General features: G+C 43.3%; 1 long non-coding RNA gene and 1 pseudogene across 1 annotated transcript in view; one reads left to right on the top strand and one right to left on the bottom strand.

Moving 5' to 3' along the window:
• Nucleotides 1-2095, bottom strand: part of LOC123581225 — a 51678-nt gene extending 49583 nt beyond the window's left edge. Inside the window, exon 1 of the long non-coding RNA XR_006703680.1 lies at nucleotides 1523-2095. This is a non-coding gene — a long non-coding RNA (uncharacterized LOC123581225). The remainder of the gene's footprint in view (nucleotides 1-1522) is intronic.
• A 4165-nt stretch (nucleotides 2096-6260) lies between these two features.
• Nucleotides 6261-18738, top strand: part of LOC123581427 — a 34446-nt pseudogene continuing 21968 nt past the window's right edge.

The following is an 18738-nucleotide window of genomic DNA, read 5'->3' as shown; positions in this document are numbered from 1 at the left end:
TCCCTGGTGGAGTCTGAAGAGAGAGGCCCCTTGTTCAAGGATTTCTCCTCTAGACTTGAAAGGACACTTCAGAGTCACTCATCTTAGTTCTGATCTTTCTCAGTATGTAAGAAGCCACTAAGAAAATTTACCCTGGGAAGAAAAATTCCTGAAGCTGAGTTAGACACAGATAGCTGTTACCACATGATCTGGCATTTAGTTACCTCTGACTTTGTGTCTTCCCACTCCCCTCTGTGCTGGACTGGGCTGCAGCCACTCAGGCCTCCTTGCTGATTCTCAAACAGCTAAACATGCTCCTCACTCATGGCCTCTGCCCACCCTGGTCTTGCTCCCACAGATCTGTATGGCCTGCTCTCTCACTTCATCCAGGACTCTGCTCAAATGTCATTCTGGCAGACACATCTTTCCTGGCCATCCTGCTCATACCCTTATTCTATTTTATTTTCTTTCATAGCACTATTTTTTACCACTTGATGCATTTTATGGTCATGTTTGTAATACAGCTCACTTGACTAAGATCCATAGAGAAGAGACCTATCTGCTATACCCACAGCACACAGTGGGTGCTCAGTAAATATTTGAGGAAGGAAGGAAGGAAGGAAGGAAGGAAGGAAGGAAGGAAGGAAAGAAAGAAATAAGGAAGGGAGGGAGGGAGGGAAGGAGGGAGGGAGGGAGGGAGGATTGTAGGGAGGGATGGGAGGGGGAATACAGAAGAATGGAGGGAGTTGGGAGAGAGGAGGAAGAAGGGGATGAGATGAGAGGTGAACAGAGAGCTAAATGGGGTCTCTGAAAGTAGACATGGGAGGCACCCAAAGAAACATTCCTACTTCATCCATTCCCTGTGCCTGGGATAATCCATTCTGAGTGGTAAAGAAATATCTTGACTTCATGTTAAATGAACTATTGGTCATGTTATTGTCTTCCATCCCCCAAACCATGTTAGCCTCTGCGTTAGTGCCTCTTCTTTTGTTCTGCCATGTTAACCCTAACTAGTCCCAAGCCCTTTCAGAAAGGTAGCCCTGCCCTGATCCTCAGTCTGATGGCTGGAGACCCTTCTGCCTTGCCTTACAGAAGTCTGCCCTCCTCCGTTGTCCCCATCCCAGCCTAGCAGCAGCCTGTGCTACCTGAAACACTTTCCCAATGTCAGTTGATGGGAACCCCACTGACTCCTGTCTGCTACACAAATAGAGCCAACCCCAGCTGCCACAGTGATTTTCAGTCTTGTGCTGGATTCCAAACCTCTTCTCTTGCCCACCTTTGGTACTGCAGAGTAGACCATCTTTCTCTGTACCCAAGACATCATTAAAAGTTATAGAAAAGAGAATTTAAAAAGAAAACAATTAAAAAGTGAGATGGCATATGTGGATATGTACATATATGTATCATATATATATATGTATATATATATATATATATATATATATATATATATGATACATATATGCATATATCAGAAGGCCTTTGGCCTAATAACATATCACATCAAGGCAAATGACCAAAAAAGTAAAATTTCCCGACTTACCTCCCTGAAGTGGACTCATCTGCGGAGATATGGGCCTGGATGGGGTTCCAATTACTTCCTGCCCTTTAATTAGAAGGGCCTGTCAAATCCAGAGTTGACCCAGTGGATCAGTATACAGGTCTAAGCTGAGGCAGCAAATGGTGATTCCCTCTGACATGCCAAAAAAAACCTGGGCTCCCCTAGGTAAGCCATGGCTGGCCTTGGCTTTTTGGAGGTCCTCCATGACCAGCAAGTCCTCCCTGATCTGTGCAGGCCCTTGTCCCTGACACAAACCCCCAACATTGACTTAGAACCAGTGCCAGGTGGCTTCGGCTTGGAGTTTTTCTCAGCTAGACTCACTATCCTGGGAGTTTCCCAGAAAGTCCTTGTCCTTCCACAGCCATCTCTCAGTGCAGTGAGATTGTTTGTGGGAGAAAGTTGATGGATGAAGGGTGATGTCACAAGCTGCAGCCAGGCTGTTTTTCTTGAAGGCTGCCCACACAGTACTATAATCATGCGAACTGAAATTCAGGAAATAAAATGGAACACAGATAGTTTGTCATCCTTGTTAGCAATGGAATTGATGAATGAAAGGTCCAATCATCCAAAAGTCCCTGAATTGGGTCTTCTTGTTCAAGAAGACAACAACAAAAATTGGCTTTTAAGTTGCAAAGTAGCAAACTGAACAATAAATAGTTGTTGAAATAGTTGTTTGAGCTTCATCTCCCATTCTTGCTCCTGATCTGTGGTTTCCTAACCACAGTATGCAGAGCAAGTGGAAACAAACTACCCAAATTCCGAATTATTAAAAACTGGATAAGCAGATTGAACAACTGAGAGAAGCCATATTTTCATAGTTTCCTGGGTGATTATTAAATACGATAGAATATTGTCTACTTTGTTATAGATTAGACACCCAGTCTCACTTCCAAGAAAGGCTTCAGGTGAGCAAATGGTTGCCCTCAATTTTTCACTTTCCTTTTCTATGGCCCACCTAGGAGAGACCGAGGAGTTGAACTAGTCAGGAAGTTCAGCAGTTCTCAAGACATACTAAAGACAAAAAGATGTAGTTTAAAAAAAAAAAACAACTGCTTTCTGGGGTGCCTGGGTGGCTCCGTTGGTTAAGCACCAACTTCAGCTCAGGTCATGATCTCCCAGTTCATGAGTTAGAGCCTTACGTCAGGCTCTGTATTGACAGCTCGAAGCCTGGAGCCTGTTTTGGATTCTGTGTCTCCCTTGTGCACGCGCTCTCTCTCTCTCTCTGCCCCTCCCCTGATCACTCTCTCTCTCTCTCTCTTTCTCTCTCTCTCACTCTCTCAAAAATAAAATAAACATTAAAAATCTTTTTTAAAAAACTACTGCTTTGGGGACAAATGTATGACCTGGCCGGAAAAAGGCCTTCTTAACCATTGGATTCTAAAGAATCCAGCAAAACTGAAGGTAACAGACAGGTACAAAATTCTAAACAAAAAGATGAGTTGATATCATAAGACACAGACAAATCAGGAAAGAATGGTGGGCAGTGACTGTCAGACCAAACACATCAATGACATCCTAACATAGATAGGCAGGTCTGAACTAGTGATACAGCAAAGTTATAATTCTGATCCAAGTATGGGGGCTGGTTCCCTCAGCCCTCCTTCTGTACAATCTGCTGTATAGACATGATTTGTTTGGTAGAGCTGTCATTTATAGTACCCTTGGCAGACTCCTCCTAAGTATTAGAATTCTTGGGTTTGGCTTCTCTTTTTATCTCTTCTCTTTCTATCCTTCCTACCTAGATCATTCTGATGGCTTTAAATAGCATCTCAAATCTCAAGCCTCAGGTCTGAGCTCCAGAATCATTGTTTCCAGTATCCATTATCCATCACCACTTGGATGTCCCATGGACACTGTTAACATGAAATGCACAAATCTTTCACTTGCTTCCTTCTAAAATATCTTTGTCCTCTTCCTATATGCCCAGCTCAATAAATGGCATGCCCACTCATCCATTTCTCAACCCAGAAATGGGATCATATTCAACCCAAGTTCGGTCAATTCTACTTCCAAAATAGGTCTCAAAATTATCCATTTCATCCCATCCTCGCTGGCACTTTCCTAGTACAAGTCACCATAATCTTTTGCCTAAACTAATAACCAGTCTCCTTATATCCACTCTTGCTCCTTCAAATTTGTCCAGAATTACTTCATCCATCAAAAGATGGATGATTGTGTCATTCTCTTTCAGTATATTCCCACTGAATTCAGGAAAGTCTAGTCTTCTTCCTGTGGCCTAAAGACTCCAAGATGTTGCTTTTGTTTATCTTTTGCCTTGTCTCATGCCCACATGCCCTTCTGCCAGTTTCAATGGTCTTAAACATGACAAGGTCTGTTTGTTTTTTAGCTCACTTGTTTATAATATTCTTTTTCCATAAAACCGTTATTCATTTTGTCATTACTCTAAGTCCTGTCCCTTAAAAGTGTCCTGCAGTAGGTATGCAATAAAAATGTATTAAACAAATGTTGATGGATGCTGGAAGTCAGAGAAAAGAGCCACTTTGCATCAACTTGAATGGTTCCAGTAGTTGTTTGACTTTTGAAGAAGGAAGTATGCCAAACTATCTCCTCAATCAAAATATGCTTTTCCTGGGGTGCCTGGGTGGTTCAGTCAGTTAAGCCTCCAACTTTGGCTCAGGTCATGATCGCATGAATCGTGAATTTGAGCCCCACATTGGGCTCTGTGCTGACAGCACGGAGCCTGGAGCCCCCTTTGAGTTCTGTGTCTCCCTCTCTCTCTGCCCCTCCCCTGCTCACACTCTGTCTGTCTCTCTCTCAAAAATAAATAAACTTTTAAAAAAATTTGCTTGTCCTGTTTTCCTTTCTCTCAAGGTCTGACTTAGCAATACCGGTGAATTTAATAACTATTTGTTCTGGTCACTTACTATGAAACAAACTACCCTCTCAACATAATGGCTTAAGATGACAATCATCCATGTTATTATGTTCAGATATCTTGTGGGTCAGGTATATTTAATCAGGACACAGTAGCGGTGCCTTATCTCTGCTGCACAATGCTGGAACTTCAGCTGGAAAGATTCAGAGGCTGACAGCTACCTGATAGCTGGGAATTTAAACCATCAGGTAGCTCCTTCGCTCACATGTCTGGTTGCTAAGCTGAAAGAACTCAAAGATCAGACTGGTGACTAAATACCTTCTCATGGCCTGTCTACATGGCTTGGCTTGCTCACAGCATCATGGCCTCAGAGGTCCAAGAGCTAATGTTCCAGCAAACAAAGAAAGGAGGGCTTATCACTTTTTATGATCCAGCTTCCTAGGTCAAATAGTGTAGTGTCACTTTCACCCTACTCTGCTGTTTAAACAATCACAAGCTCACTCAAATCCAAAGGAAAGGAAAGTAGACTCTCTTGAGGAGTAAGGGACAAGGGCACCCTTTGGAAGAGAATGTGAGATGGGAGACATTGGCCATCTTTGGCAAATACCATCTACCACCTGTCACATGTTAAAGTACAGATGAAGAAGTGCTGTCTGCTCTACTCCCTTCCTTAGCTCACCCTACCTTCCTGCGTTCCTAGTCCTAATTATTTATAACACGTGGTCAACATAACGAGAACATTTTGCATCCCAAAAGAGTGAATCCCCTGGTGAGCTTTTCAAACCACGCTAGAGGAAATAAGGGAAAAGACTTGTAGCTCTAAGGTAGATGCCCTTAGATCTTACCCTTACACCAGGTAGAGGCCCTACAGATATTGAACTCCAAGATTTCCAGAGGCCACATGTCTGCTGATATCAAAGGGTCAAGTTTATATTCTTCACACATACATGTTGAGCATATACACCTGATCCTCATTACTCATGGGTTCTACCTTTGCAAATTTGCCTACTCACTAAAATTTATTTGTAACCCCTAAATTTATATTCACAATACTTTCACAGTCACCTACAGACATGTGCAGAGCAACAAGAAATTTGAGTTGCCCCATGGGCTCATTAACAGCTGGGTCACACAAGACACTGCTTTGCCTCCTTCAGTGTTGCATTCTCCCACACTGTACACAAGTGACCTTTTGTGGTCAGTGTAATACCATGTCTTTCACACTGGGAGTGTAGTGCTGACGCATGGTTAATTGGTCCTAAGCACAATAAGGCTGTAACGTGCCTTACATTGAAAATACATGTGTCAGGCAGCTTTATTCAGGCATGAGTTAGAATGCTGCTGGCTGTGAGCTCAATGCTGATGAATCCATGATATATGCTAATTAAGGTGTCTTTAATATGTGTCTTTTACACACGTAAAACAAGGTTATGTACAGACGTAAAACAAGGTTATGTACACACATAAAACAAGGTCATTTGACAAAAATGTTGAGACCAGAGGCTCTTAGGAACCTAATTTTGTGTTTCTCCTAAGAGCAATTGTTTTGTATCTGCTAATTCAGTGTTTGCAGAGACTTTATGGACCATAACTACAATGAGTAATGAGAATCAACTGTAATATATATCAGGACTGTTGTAAGCCCTAGAGATGAAATAGTGAACAAAAAAACCACAAAAATCCCTGCACTTATGGAATTTACATTCTAGAGGAGAGAAGAAGACATAAAGGAAAAAATGATACAGTATGTTAGAAGGTGATAACCATTAAGGAAAAAATAAAGCAAGGGATGGGAGATGGGGAGCTTCCAGGGTGGACTTGTTTTTTTTTTGTTGTTGATACTGTTGTTTTCTGTTTCATTTTGTTTTGTTTTTTCAAAACAGAATGATGAAGGTAGACCTGAAGAAGATTCAGATGACATTTGAGCACACGAAAGAGGTATGAGGAAGCAGGTTAAGCAACCTCTGGGAGGAAAGTAGAAGGAACAGAGAGTACACAGGGTGGTAATATACCTGACATGTCCAAACCAGAATGGGGCTCATGTGCCTGGAATGGAGCAAGTAGGAGATGAGGTCACACAGGTAAGAAAGCTCAGCTCAATGGGGCCTCCTAGCCCATTGTAATGATTGGAGTTTTCAATCTGAGTGAGAAACTGTCAGTAGCCTTGGTTGAAATAACAGCATGATCAGAAGAATGTTGCAAAGATCTAGACTTGAAGGATGGTTACGGTCAGTTATGAAAAGTGATCAGAATCCAGATATATTCTGAAGGCAGAGCCAACAAGATTTGCCGCTGCATTAGATGTGAGGTTGGGAAAGAAATAGTGAAATCAAACATAACTCCAAGGTTTTTGGCCTGAGAAGTTGCAAGGATGATGTTGCTATTAACTGAGATGGAAAAAAACAAAACTGTAGATGAAACAGGTGTGAGAGAGAATATCAGGGTTTCGAGTGTACCCATTTTAAGTTGAGGTGTCCAATTAGATTTCCAAGAAGAGATATAGCATAGATAATTGGGTGTTCAGGGCTAGAATCAGAGAAACCCACACTGGTAATATACCTTTTGAAGTCCTCAGTGTATGGATGGGATTTAGAGACATGAAACAAATGAGACCACCAAAGAATGAGTGCAGGATGGGAAGAAAGAAAGGGTCCTCGATTGAAATCCCAGGTCACTCCATTTTAAGAGATCAAAGTGACAAGGAATGAGCAGAGAAGTTTGAGAAGCAAGGTCTCCTAGAAGCTGACTGAAGACAGTGCTACCCAAAACAGAGAGTGATAAATGGTGCCATCACGTCCAGAAGTCAGATAGAATGAGGACTGAGAAATGACCATTAGACCAGCAACATAACAGTGATATGCTGGTTAAATGCTTCACAACAGGCTCTTGGGAGGGACAGAAATCCCTAATCTGTAGTTTGTCAGTTTCCATACTGAAAATACTCCTACCATGGCTGATTTCAAGCTATTAATGTGAGGTCACTGAACGCAGCTTTTAGAAGAGATGTGCACAATTGACTCTAAAGAGGCAGTACCAGCTGGCACTGGCACACCTCTGAATGCTAATGGTATTCACTGCCTCCGAAGGCTTTGGCTTTGGCTTCCAAAGGGGAACTGCCCGGTCAAGTGTACTTGGCATGGCTGAACTGCATCACCTAGACAGAGCCAGCCAACATTTATCTTATCAATCAACGATCATTTATTGAGGACAGCTAAAGGACCTCACTGGAGGTACTAGGACCCAGAGCAGGATATCATGGTCCCTGAAGCCTAGACTCATGCTAACCTTTAAAAGAGAGAGCATTCCAACAATGAAAAAGTGTAAGGCACATCCCCTAAGCCCACAAAAAGTGCAGAGTGGAGTTACACAGCCCCAAGACAAGGAACGCCAAGGACTGCCGGCAGCCACCAGAAGCCAGGAGAGAGGTGTGGAATAGATTCTTTCTCAGAACCTCCAAAAGGAACCAACCCTGCCAGGCCCTTGATTTTGTACTTCTGGTCTCCAGAAATTTTGTTGATGTAAGCTGCGGTAATTTGTTATGACAGCCCTAGGAAATGAATACAGATTGTTAGGATGACAGCATTTCTCACAGAAACATGAGAGAAAAGGAGAAGAAAAAAAGAAGATTAAGAAGTATGGTCCCTGAAGCCGAGTGAAAACAGCATTCCCAGGAAGAAGGAATGATCCCTGCCCTGCTGCCCGTAACAAGTTCTGATCCTGACCTGCTCATCATGGACTATGCTGTTTGCTTCAAAGCTGTAAAGTAACCTCACCAGTGGCCCCTGGTGGTGCCTACCCCTTCCCCCTAGTTCTGTCTTCACATGTAGGCATCAGACAAAATTCACTGCTTTAACAGAATTATACCATCATGAGCCATTAACACATCAGTTCTGTGGGAAGCAGTTCTCTGGTGATTTAATGTAGAGTGAGAGAGGAGAGAAAGACCCAACAAGAAACTACCTGGGAGTCCTGGGTGCTTGGGAATATTAGCAAGAAATGGAGAGAGGACTACAATGGAGGTGACAAAGAATAAGAATAAATCATGCTCGTGTCCTTATATTTTTGTGTTGGCTGTTCAGGGACCAAAAGTGGCCATTTGATGAATCCCATTTAAAGCCACTTACTAAGGACCTGCTAAGAGCAATACACTCCATCAGGCGGCTAGCAGAGCTGCAAAGATGAATAGATCCATCTAATAGATCCATCTTCAGGAAAGAAGGCTGACTCTCAGAGGAAGGGAACATGTATTGTCATGAGTGAGCAGAGGGAAGAAAAAGGTTACCACACCCCTCAGCTTCTGGGTAATGATGCTCCTGAAAGAGAGCAGAGTTTTTAACATTGAGAGCTCCGTGGAGCTCTTCCTTCTCCAGATGGAGGTCACGGACACCATAGCAGACTAAAGCCTTCACGGGAATCTGGCAGCTCAGAGATCTTCCCTTAGGTCTCCTTACCCTCCTACCCATATTCTGAACAAAAGTTCTATGTGAAGGAGTTCAGGTGGAGAACCCACTGGAAGAGTCTTTGTCATTATAGGCAGGAAGAAAATGGCAAACGGGATAATTATTTGTTTAGTTCAGTCCCCTTGGAGTCCTATATTTTGCTCAGCTTTTCATGGTTTGGGGATAAAAGTTGTTTTTAGGCCTAAGGGACTCAGCTAATCGGCCGGTTTCCCAGTTCATCTTTCAGGAGTGGGCACAGCTTTGGGAGACCAGTTTTTACCCTCTGAGCTCTTGCATTCCGTCCCAAATAAATATGTATTAAGAAAATGACGCCAAGTGGAGCAAAGTTCAGGAGTGGGAGGAAAGTTGACATAAAAGCCTCAGCGACAACAGCTGGCCCCAGGAACGAATGACAGAACTGAAGGGGATATTAGTGAGTGGAGCTGAGCCAGTCACATAGCAAAGTTTTGCAGGAAGAAAAAAGGGAACAGGGAATTAATTACAACGAATTCCTCCTAAAACACTGAGAGTTGGAGGCCGCGCATAGGTTATTCAAAGGGTAACTTCGAACGCTGCAAGGTTTCAGAGCACTTCTTACAAAGGAAGCTGCAGGGATCTCTGCCAAGCATATGGAATTTCCAAGTCAAAGTCAAGGGAACTGGCTTCCGAGCCTCCTGGAAGTGGATATGTGGACACAGATGGCAGTTTTGCTTTCAGGTTTAGCGAGGAGTAAACTTCAGCTCCTTTGGTTTTCTTACTCGTCTCTATCCCCTGCTGATATTTCCCTTGGCAGAGAATGATTGCACTGACCAAGCCAAATGCAAGCAATAAAAGCCAGCAAAGCTTTCTATTGTATCAACTCCAGCGAGGGGTTAGAAGGCCCCGGGACAAACATGACTGCTGTGATATTGGAGCTTCATGGTCTAAAGGGGCAGACCAGACCCTGGAGAAGTCTAGTGTGTGGAGCAGAGGCTGAGAACGGGGATTGGAGTTGGTGGTCACTCCAACTTTGTTTACTTTTGGTAACTCTTCTCAGAGGATGGTGGGCAGACCAAAAAATCATTCTGGAGAGGAAGCCAAACAAATAAATATTTCAGGAAGGCTGCAAATGAAGAGAGACTTTTCTAATAAAGCTAATTGGACCATGGAGAGGCTGCCAAATGCTGCTCACTCTGATCTGTTTTGTTGGCAGTGAAAGTAAGTGAAATAATTGCTAGCCCTTTCTTAGAAGTGACCCTTGTTGGAAAAAAAAAAAATCCTGTGTTTTGCTAAGTGGTCTGTCTCTGAAGAACCCTGTGAGTAAGAGAAACTCTAGCTGTGACTTTGGCCAAGTCAGGTAGTCATGCAATTCAGGACGGGGCTGGGTCCCAAACATTCCACTTGATGCAGAAAATGAAACAGACCAGGGGGCCTGGGTGGCTTAGTCGGTTGAGCTTCTAACTTTGGCTCAGGGTCATGATCTCATGGCTCATGAGTTCGAGCCCCATGTCGGGCTCTGTGCTGACAGCTCGGAGCCTGGAGCCTGCTTCCGATTCTGTGTCTCCCTCTCTGTCTCTGCCCTTCTCCCCTTCACTCTCTCTCTCAAAAGTAAATAAAAACATTAAAAACTTTTTAAAAAGAAAAAGAAAACGAAACAGATGAGGGGAGAAGGTATAGTACGACGTTGTTGTTGTTGTTGTTGTTGTTGTTGTTGTTGTTATTGTTGTTGTTGAATATTCTTTGGGCAGGGGCGCCTGGGTGTCTCAGTTGGTTAAGCATCCCACTCATTTTCAGCTCAGGTCATGATCTCGCAGTTCATGAGTTTGAGCCTCACATCAGGCTCTGCACTGACAGTTTGGAGCCTGCTTAGGATTCTCTCTCTCCCTCTCTCTCTGCCCCTCCTCTGTTTGCATGTGCTCACTCTCTCTCTCTCTCTCTCTCTCTCTCTCTCTCTCTCTCTCCAAATAAATAAACAGTAAAAAATATATTTTAAAATACTAAATTTAAAATTTAAAAAAAAATTAACCTTCTTTGGGCAGAAGGTCACCACGCCCTAAGCCTAACCTGGAACCGCCCATCACCTCCCAGCTATTTGTACTAAAATTAAGTTGGCCAGAGGGATGAGGTGAAAGGTAAATAAGATTCCTTGTTAGTCCATGGTTTTGAACCCAAAGTATTCTCTTGTGGACACAAAGAGGATGTGGTAGAGTCAAAAGCATTCACTGAACAGTTCCCCTGTTGTTTTAAATCAATTAAAATTGATTTAAATGTGTCTGAGGACACATTTGATGAGATAGCAAACTTGCTTCTTGCCCATCATTGGAAATCAGCGTGACCTGTTCAAACCCCATCCATCCTCTTCTCACGAACCCAATTTCACAACAGGAAATCCGTACCCTTATAGGGACGGTATGGGTTAGCCAAGCAGAAGAAAACCTTTCAGACACAGAATGCAGAGGGCCTCTGTTATTTAATATCTCATGAACTACTCTCCTCATGATCAGAAAGCAGACCCCACTAGCATAAGTCACAGAGGAGCTGAGTTTGCATGGGGTGGAGGGTGAAGGAAAGGTCTAGAACCAGAGTGCCATGTGGCATGGTCCAACCTAACAGCCTAAGTGAAGAGCCCTGGGAAGCGTGGGGATGGCGTGAGAACAGAAGTAGAGAGAGAGCCTGTCTAATTCTTGGGTCAGCCCTGCATGTCAAAATACCCTCTCGTCAGCCAGTTTCTGAGGCTTGGCTTGTCTCCACCTGGAGACATTTCTTTCGTCACTCCTGCTTCCCTCCTGGGAGCATTACTCAAGCTGAGGAAAAGTTTGTGCTGCCTTGAACTTGAAACTAACTTGTGGCACAATCTAGTTACCAACATGGAATGATTTAGGGGGGCTCTGGGAAAACACTCTACTTCCCAACAGCTTCCACACCTTTGTGCCAAACCGCTTATCATTCCCGTATGGGTCACGTGCCCTTTGCTTTCTTCCGGTGATCTTCTTTATACGTGCCTCTATCTTTCAACTTCCACTGGTCTAAACATATGGCAGCATGGTTGAGGGCCTTCTGGTTCCAGAAATTCCCCGGGGGGGGGGGGGGCTGCTACAATTCGGATGTGCTGAGGATGTGGAAATGTAAAGGCATGCTATGCTCTCTTACTGAGAACAGTCTGCTTTCAGAAAACACCACTTATTTGTTGTAGACCTGTAAACTGAGGAAGGCGGGCTTTTCTTGACGTATTATAAACTGGTCCAAAGCTTGCCTGGTTAATTAGGTTCGTTACAAAAATAGGTTAATTGCTGCTCCCGGGATGGGAGCCCCTCAGTGCCCTGCTCCTCCCTCCTCTCCAGTTCCTCACCACCACCCCCAACCCCCACCTGGGTTCTGGACCCCTTTTTCTCTTTTTGGATTACCTACTCAACAGCCTCCAGATTTGTCTGCTACAATCCCATCATTTCAAGGTGGTGCAAATCTGCAATTTTATTTACAATGCAAATCTATCTGACCACGTTTCTCTCCCACCTCAGGCCTCCTTCTGCCCCCATGTTTCCTAGAAAAGAACATCTGATGAGGCCTGCAAACCCCTGCCTGACTCTTCAGTGCCACCTGTCACCCTCCTGCTGCCCTTCAGACGAGCAAGATGTCCCTTACTGACACCAAGCTATTTCTCTGACTCTGCTACTGCTGTCACCTGTGCTCCAGGGCCACTTCTGTGCCTCCCTTGGCCAACCGCTATGGGTCAATGAAGACTCCGCCCAGGAGACTGTCCCTCGGCCGAGGCCCCTTCTCCTCCCTAAATACCTTGTATGCTTTCATCACAACACCCCCATGAGGTATCATTACGAACTGTTCAATGAGTCTCTCCTCATTTCTTGACAGCAGCGAATGGATCTCATTCATTGCAACCCCAACATCTAGGCCAGTGCTTCTCAACTGAGAGGTATTTTTTTCTCCCCAGGGGATATTTGGCAATGTCTGGAGACATTTTTGGTTGTCATAACTGGGTGGGTGGTGCTACTAATACCTAGTGAGTAGTGGCCAGGGGTACTGCTAAACACCTACCAATGCACAGGACAGTCTCCCACAACAAGAAGTTATCAGGCCTCAAAATGTCCATAGAAACCTTGATCTAGAACAAAGCGTACATACCTAATGCTGCTTAATGGGGAAAAAAATGTGAATATATGTCACTGAATCAAACTCTGCTCTCAAGCAAGGTCCATGTGATAGTTATTAGGTTGAGAGAAGGAATTCAAATGAATGTACTCCTTCTTTCATGATGGAAAGTTTAAGCCTGATCTCCCATTGTGTTCTGAAAGTTTGGCTCCAGGAAAGATATTTCAGGACTCAACTGAACAAACAAGAATGGTATCTTGGGACAGTTCTCTACTAAGAATTCTTAACCTGGAATAGAATCATAGAATGTCAGAAATAAAAGGGGTTGTAGAAACCACCCAGTTCAACCTACCAATTTTATAGATGGGGATTCTAGGTCCTACTTGATAAAGTGACTCACTCAAGGTCACCTTGCTAGGAATGATGGGAGTCTGGGAGCCAGTGGAAGAATGGCCTGTGTTGTGACTTCACCAAAAATAAATATAAGACTGTAGGGCCCATCTATGAGTCTCTAATAGAGACTGGGACCAGGGTGAGGAGGTGGAAAGGGTAGGTGGGGGGGGGGGTTAGATTTGCCCCCTTGGAGAGATAAGGACAAGAGAAAAATATAGAGAGCTGGGAAAGAAACTTTATAATATATCTTGGTTTTCTGAACTTCCAGACCTTTCCTCAAAACTCATGCTACTGAATTTGATGTCAGCCTGGTGCCAAAGTCTATACCTTGACACTTCAGGTCACACACGATCCAAACCTTTCCACCTGCCAGTGTCTCTCATTGGAAGCAGCATTGATATTCTGGGCAGGAGAATTCTTTGTTTCAGGACTGTTTGGGATCCCCAAATGTCTGTTGTATCTCCAACCATGATCATTAGAAAAGAAGCCTAAACATTTCCAAATACCCCCTAGGAATATGGTACTGCTTCTCCTCCCTGACCTTTCAATCAGGAACCATCAGTGACCAGATGGCAGAGTCGCATTTTTATTGAGCAAAGTACATCTTGGTTGGGACAAGAAAGCAATCAGAATAGTAGACTAGAGTGGTCTTAATAACCATCTTCATCAAAATGACCTGTGGAGTCTGCTAAAAATAAGATTCCCACCTCAGGGGATATAATGCAAGAATATATATTTTGAGCAGTTTCACCAGGTGATTCCTATGTACACTAAAAGGTTTGAGAAGCATGTCTTAGCACTAGCTCTGAACCTTGCCTCCAAGAAGAATCAATGTTTAAAAACACCACTGCTTATATGCCACTCTTAGGGATCCTGAGTTAATTTGACTACATTGGGGCCCTGGCATGAGATGTTTTAAAAGCTCCCAAGATGATTCTGATATTCATCTAGGATTAAGAAACACTATTACTAAGGAGTGTTGCAAAATAAGATGTGACCACAAATTCATTTTCCCCTTCTTTCTTCTGAATTAGATACAAATAACTTAAGACTCAACAACTTCTCAACCTTGGTTGCATCCCCCAAGAAGCTTTATAAAATCCTAATGTCCGAACCATACCACATACCATTGAAATAGGAATTTTGGGGGATAGGATTCAGGCACCAGTATGTTTAAGGGTCGGCAGGTGCCTCCAATGTGCAGCCAAGTTTGAGAACCACTGACTCAGAATATTTGCCCGTATTCTCCCATAATCTTCTGCTCTTGGCTTCTTCTATCTCTCCTCCAACCTCCGGGCTTCCAACGTCTGAGAGAACTTGTGGAGTGGGGGTTAGATGAGACTGGTGAGGGGATAAAGGGCAAGATTTGGCCCATTCTTCTTTCCACTGAATTTCTGGCTATCACTTATCTAGCACTCTGGGAGTAAAGGACAGTGGAGAACCCTCCAGATTTACTGTTATATATTTCCAAGAGGAAGATTCTTGAACAAGCACCAAGCTTGTTTTTTTTTTTTTTCATTTTAATCTCTGTTCTTCCCAGAGGTTTCTAAATATCATTGTAGGATAAAGATTTCAGCCTTTATTCCTCCCCAACATTTCATTTACGTGGCACAAACAGGTCAAAGAAGCAATGGAAAGTTGGAAGCCATTCTCTTCTAATTAGCAGAAGCCATAATGGCTGAAATTACTTTAGCAGTAACAGAGCCAGCACAAGCACCTGGAATGTTAACTACTGTCACTGGTAACATGACTGCTTTCATAACTAAGAAGGATTATTAATATGTCACCGCTGCAGTTAGGACTCATAAAAGAATTCCATCCTATGTCTACTTGGGTAATGACCCCCAAATCTGCCTCTGAGTGGACTGGAAGGTCCCGTGTGCCCTCCACTCTTTAAAGAAATGCTAAATCTGACCTCATTGCTAAAGGCAGAAGAGTAACATGAACATAGAGACAGAGATGCCTCCTCTTTGACATGTTTTATAGTCATGTCAAAACAGGGGCTGGGGCGCCTGGGTGGCGCAGTCGGTTAAGCGTCCGACTTCAGCCAGGTCACGATCTCGCGGTCCGTGAGTTCGAGCCCCGCGTCAGGCTCTGGGCTGATGGCTCAGAGCCTGGAGCCTGTTTCCGATTCTGTGTCTCCCTCTCTCTCTCTGCCCCTCCCCCGTTCATGCTCTGTCTCTCTCTGTCCCAAAAATAAACGTTGAAAAAAAAATTAAAAAAAAAAAACAGGGGCTGCCTGTACCCCTCATTTTGCCAACTCCAGCCCAATTTGTTGCTGCTGCTGCCTTGAGATGTAAGGGAAGATTGTTCTTTCTATGCTAGGCTAGGCCCCAAGTGCTCAGAATAAAACTAAGTCTGGAGTGTTCTGGCTCCCAGGGTTAGGTTCTTTCAATACACATACACATGCATGTGTGTGCATGCACACGCAGTGCACGCGCACGCACACACACACACACACACACACACACACATGTTCTCTCTAAGACATATCATTTGCATTGGGCTGGTGGATCCTGGTGTTGAGTTGGGAATCACTGGTCTACACGCTTCTTTCCTCTTACTCAGTAGCCCTTCCCTGCTACATGGTCTCACTTAGGACCAACTCTGATCATCAGATAGTTTAGCAAATCTGAACTGCAAATCCTTCCTCCTCCAGGAGAAACCCTTCTCCTTGCGTAAACTTACATCAGCAAACAAAGATGAGGGTAGGGAGGGAAGAGCACAGGGTGACAACACATAACAACAGGATCTAAATCTAAATCAAAAATGTCCTCCAACAGGTCAATACTTGCCTGAAAACTGCAAACCCCAAAAGGGATCACTCAAGTGATTCTTCCCAGAATTCCAGGCATTTTCTACCCCAAATGACCTCTTACAACTTAACATGGTGGTTACAACTTAACACGTGGTTCCCACCACTTACTATTTATTGAGCATTGTACTAAGCCCTTTACATATGAGATCTTAATCTTCACATGACCCAAGGAGGGAGGCATGACATCACTATCCCCACTTAAGAGGATGAAATGTGCCCAAGTTTACTCAGCCAGGAAGTGTGAGAATCTGAGTCAAGGTGTGCCTGGATCTGGAAATACACACCATTAACTGCTGTGCTTTATGCATTGGCTCAGCCTGCTACTCTGACTGCCAGTACTGGCCAACCTTGCTTTCTGCCTATCATTCCAGTATGTGTCACATGCCCTTTGCTTTCTTCCCGTGACCCTCTTTAAACACTCATCTATCTCTCAACTTCCATACAGCTGGATGTGTGGCATGGTCTTGCCATTTTTCTGTGCTTTTATCATAGTTTCTGTCATCACATTTGTTGACCTCCTCACTCTTACAGTCTTGGTTTAGTTCTCGCTGAGATGGGAGAGGTCTTTATCAACCAGTCTCATGGTTCTTTAACTAGATCCCAGCCATGGCATCCTTGTGTTCTATTCCTTTTACCAGTGCCCTGGTACTATAAACATCTAGAAGCTAATATTCCAGGTTTGTTACAGGTACCCCCTTTTCTCTCCCCTCTGCTTCCCTGCACTTGTTTTCCCAACCACAAACTTAGAACCAGTTCTCCAGAGGTTGGGTCAGAAGCACTTTTTTGGCACCAAGAACATTAGGAAGTAGCAGGTCTGCCAAACACCTTTATTCTCTCCCACTTCAAGGTGAGTTACTTGTCTGTCCATACTCTTCTTAGACTAACCATCTAAATGTTTTCACTACCAATTGCATTGCACAATTGTGCACTATAGTGTTTTGTACCTTCCCAGTACCCTGACTGTGATTTAGGGAATCATCCTTGCCTGACTTTTAGTGTATATACACTCAATCTATGACCTTGGGGTGGACATATGATCCAGACCTTCCCACTCAGAATATGATCTCTCATTGGCCAAAGGATTGGCTCAATGATGTAGACAAATAAAGCCAATAAGAATTAAATCTAAACTAGTCTTCAAGCAACTGGAAGAGATTCCAACTCTTTACTTCTTGACTTGTAGTCATGAGGATATAAGCTGAAGTTGCTGGCAGCCACTGGTCCACAAAGAGTAGACCGTCTATGTGAAAAAAGAAGAAAGCAGAGCCAAGAATTGGAGAGTGACTGGGTCCCTATGACATTGTCTGAGGCTTTGAACCCAGCCATGACTCAAGCATACCCATAGACTATTCAGCTACATAAGAAAATAAATTATCTTTTTGTTTAAGCTGGTTGGGTTGGTTCTCTGTTACCTAAGTGAAAAGGTTCACAATACAATATTCTTCTCATGGGTCATTGAATGATTCCTCATGCAAAAGAATAATCCAGATGCTGTTCTGGGATAGACTAGTACAAAAACATCTCTCTGATAATATACACCCTTATGTCCAGAACCTTGTAGACACATGAGAAATGGCTTTGTAAATAGTAAACCAAGTACTGATGAAGTATAATATTCATATACTATAGTGTGCATTTGAATTTCTCAGTATGAGAGTTAACTGAGGAAGCATAGAAAACATATAAGGCTCTGGGTACTGATTCCCAGGGTATGCTAGAATGGGGTGTTAAGGGAAGAGGCTAGATTTGGAAAAGATAGAAAGAATCAATATGTATTAAAAATGAACATCTTAATTTTGCCTGAGGCCATGTTTCCATTAACTGGCTTTTGGACCTGAATCAAGAGTAGCAGAATTGAAAACTTAATAAAAACAAAACCCATGGAGAGAAAATTTTTCATAATAGCCCAAGTGAAAGTAATGACATGAGCTAATCCAACTTGAAGTTTAAACAAAGAAATTACTCCATGCAATGGGACTGCTTCATTTTGTTTCAGAACTAAATACCATGAAGTAGACTGTAGGTCAGGGAACCTGGCCTAAATACACTAGAGGATGGGAGAGATGGAGATTAATTACTCTGCTAGAGGAGACAGGGAAAAGGAACAAGAAGTTCTTCCATGGCAAACGACCATAAAACTTTTAAAAAGAAGTATTCAAATAGCATTTCAACCCATAATGCAAGCTATGAGAAGCTTATTGGGCAAAATGTTGTTGATTTTTAAAATTCACTGAAAAACAGTCAATTAAATTTTTTATTTTCTTTTTATGATTGATGCACCTGACTTTTCAGGACCAGCGCCTATCAAATGGCATTCAGATATTAAGGTCAGTGGGAAGATGAAACATTTAAGCCTTCCTTTAAGGAAGGTAGTCTGCCACATTTTTCATGTCATTGTGCACACAGAAAATGACAATAATTTTATGGCATAATGTAAAAGGACTCAGTCATTTGAGGAAGAGATTGCTATCCTGGGCCACCCCAGGTCCACCCATATCCCAAAGACAGGAATACCTCTTTTCCACACAAGCAAGCTGGGTCCACCAGTTAGGAAAGTGAGTCAAAGACTCTGTGCAGGGGTAAGCCCACACTGAGGTCACATGGAGAAGAGGACAAGGCACTGAAG

This window comes from Leopardus geoffroyi, chromosome A3, assembly GCF_018350155.1.
Source record: "Leopardus geoffroyi isolate Oge1 chromosome A3, O.geoffroyi_Oge1_pat1.0, whole genome shotgun sequence".
Classification (NCBI taxonomy): Eukaryota; Metazoa; Chordata; class Mammalia; order Carnivora; family Felidae; genus Leopardus; species Leopardus geoffroyi.
This window is presented reverse-complemented; position numbering and strand designations above follow the sequence as displayed.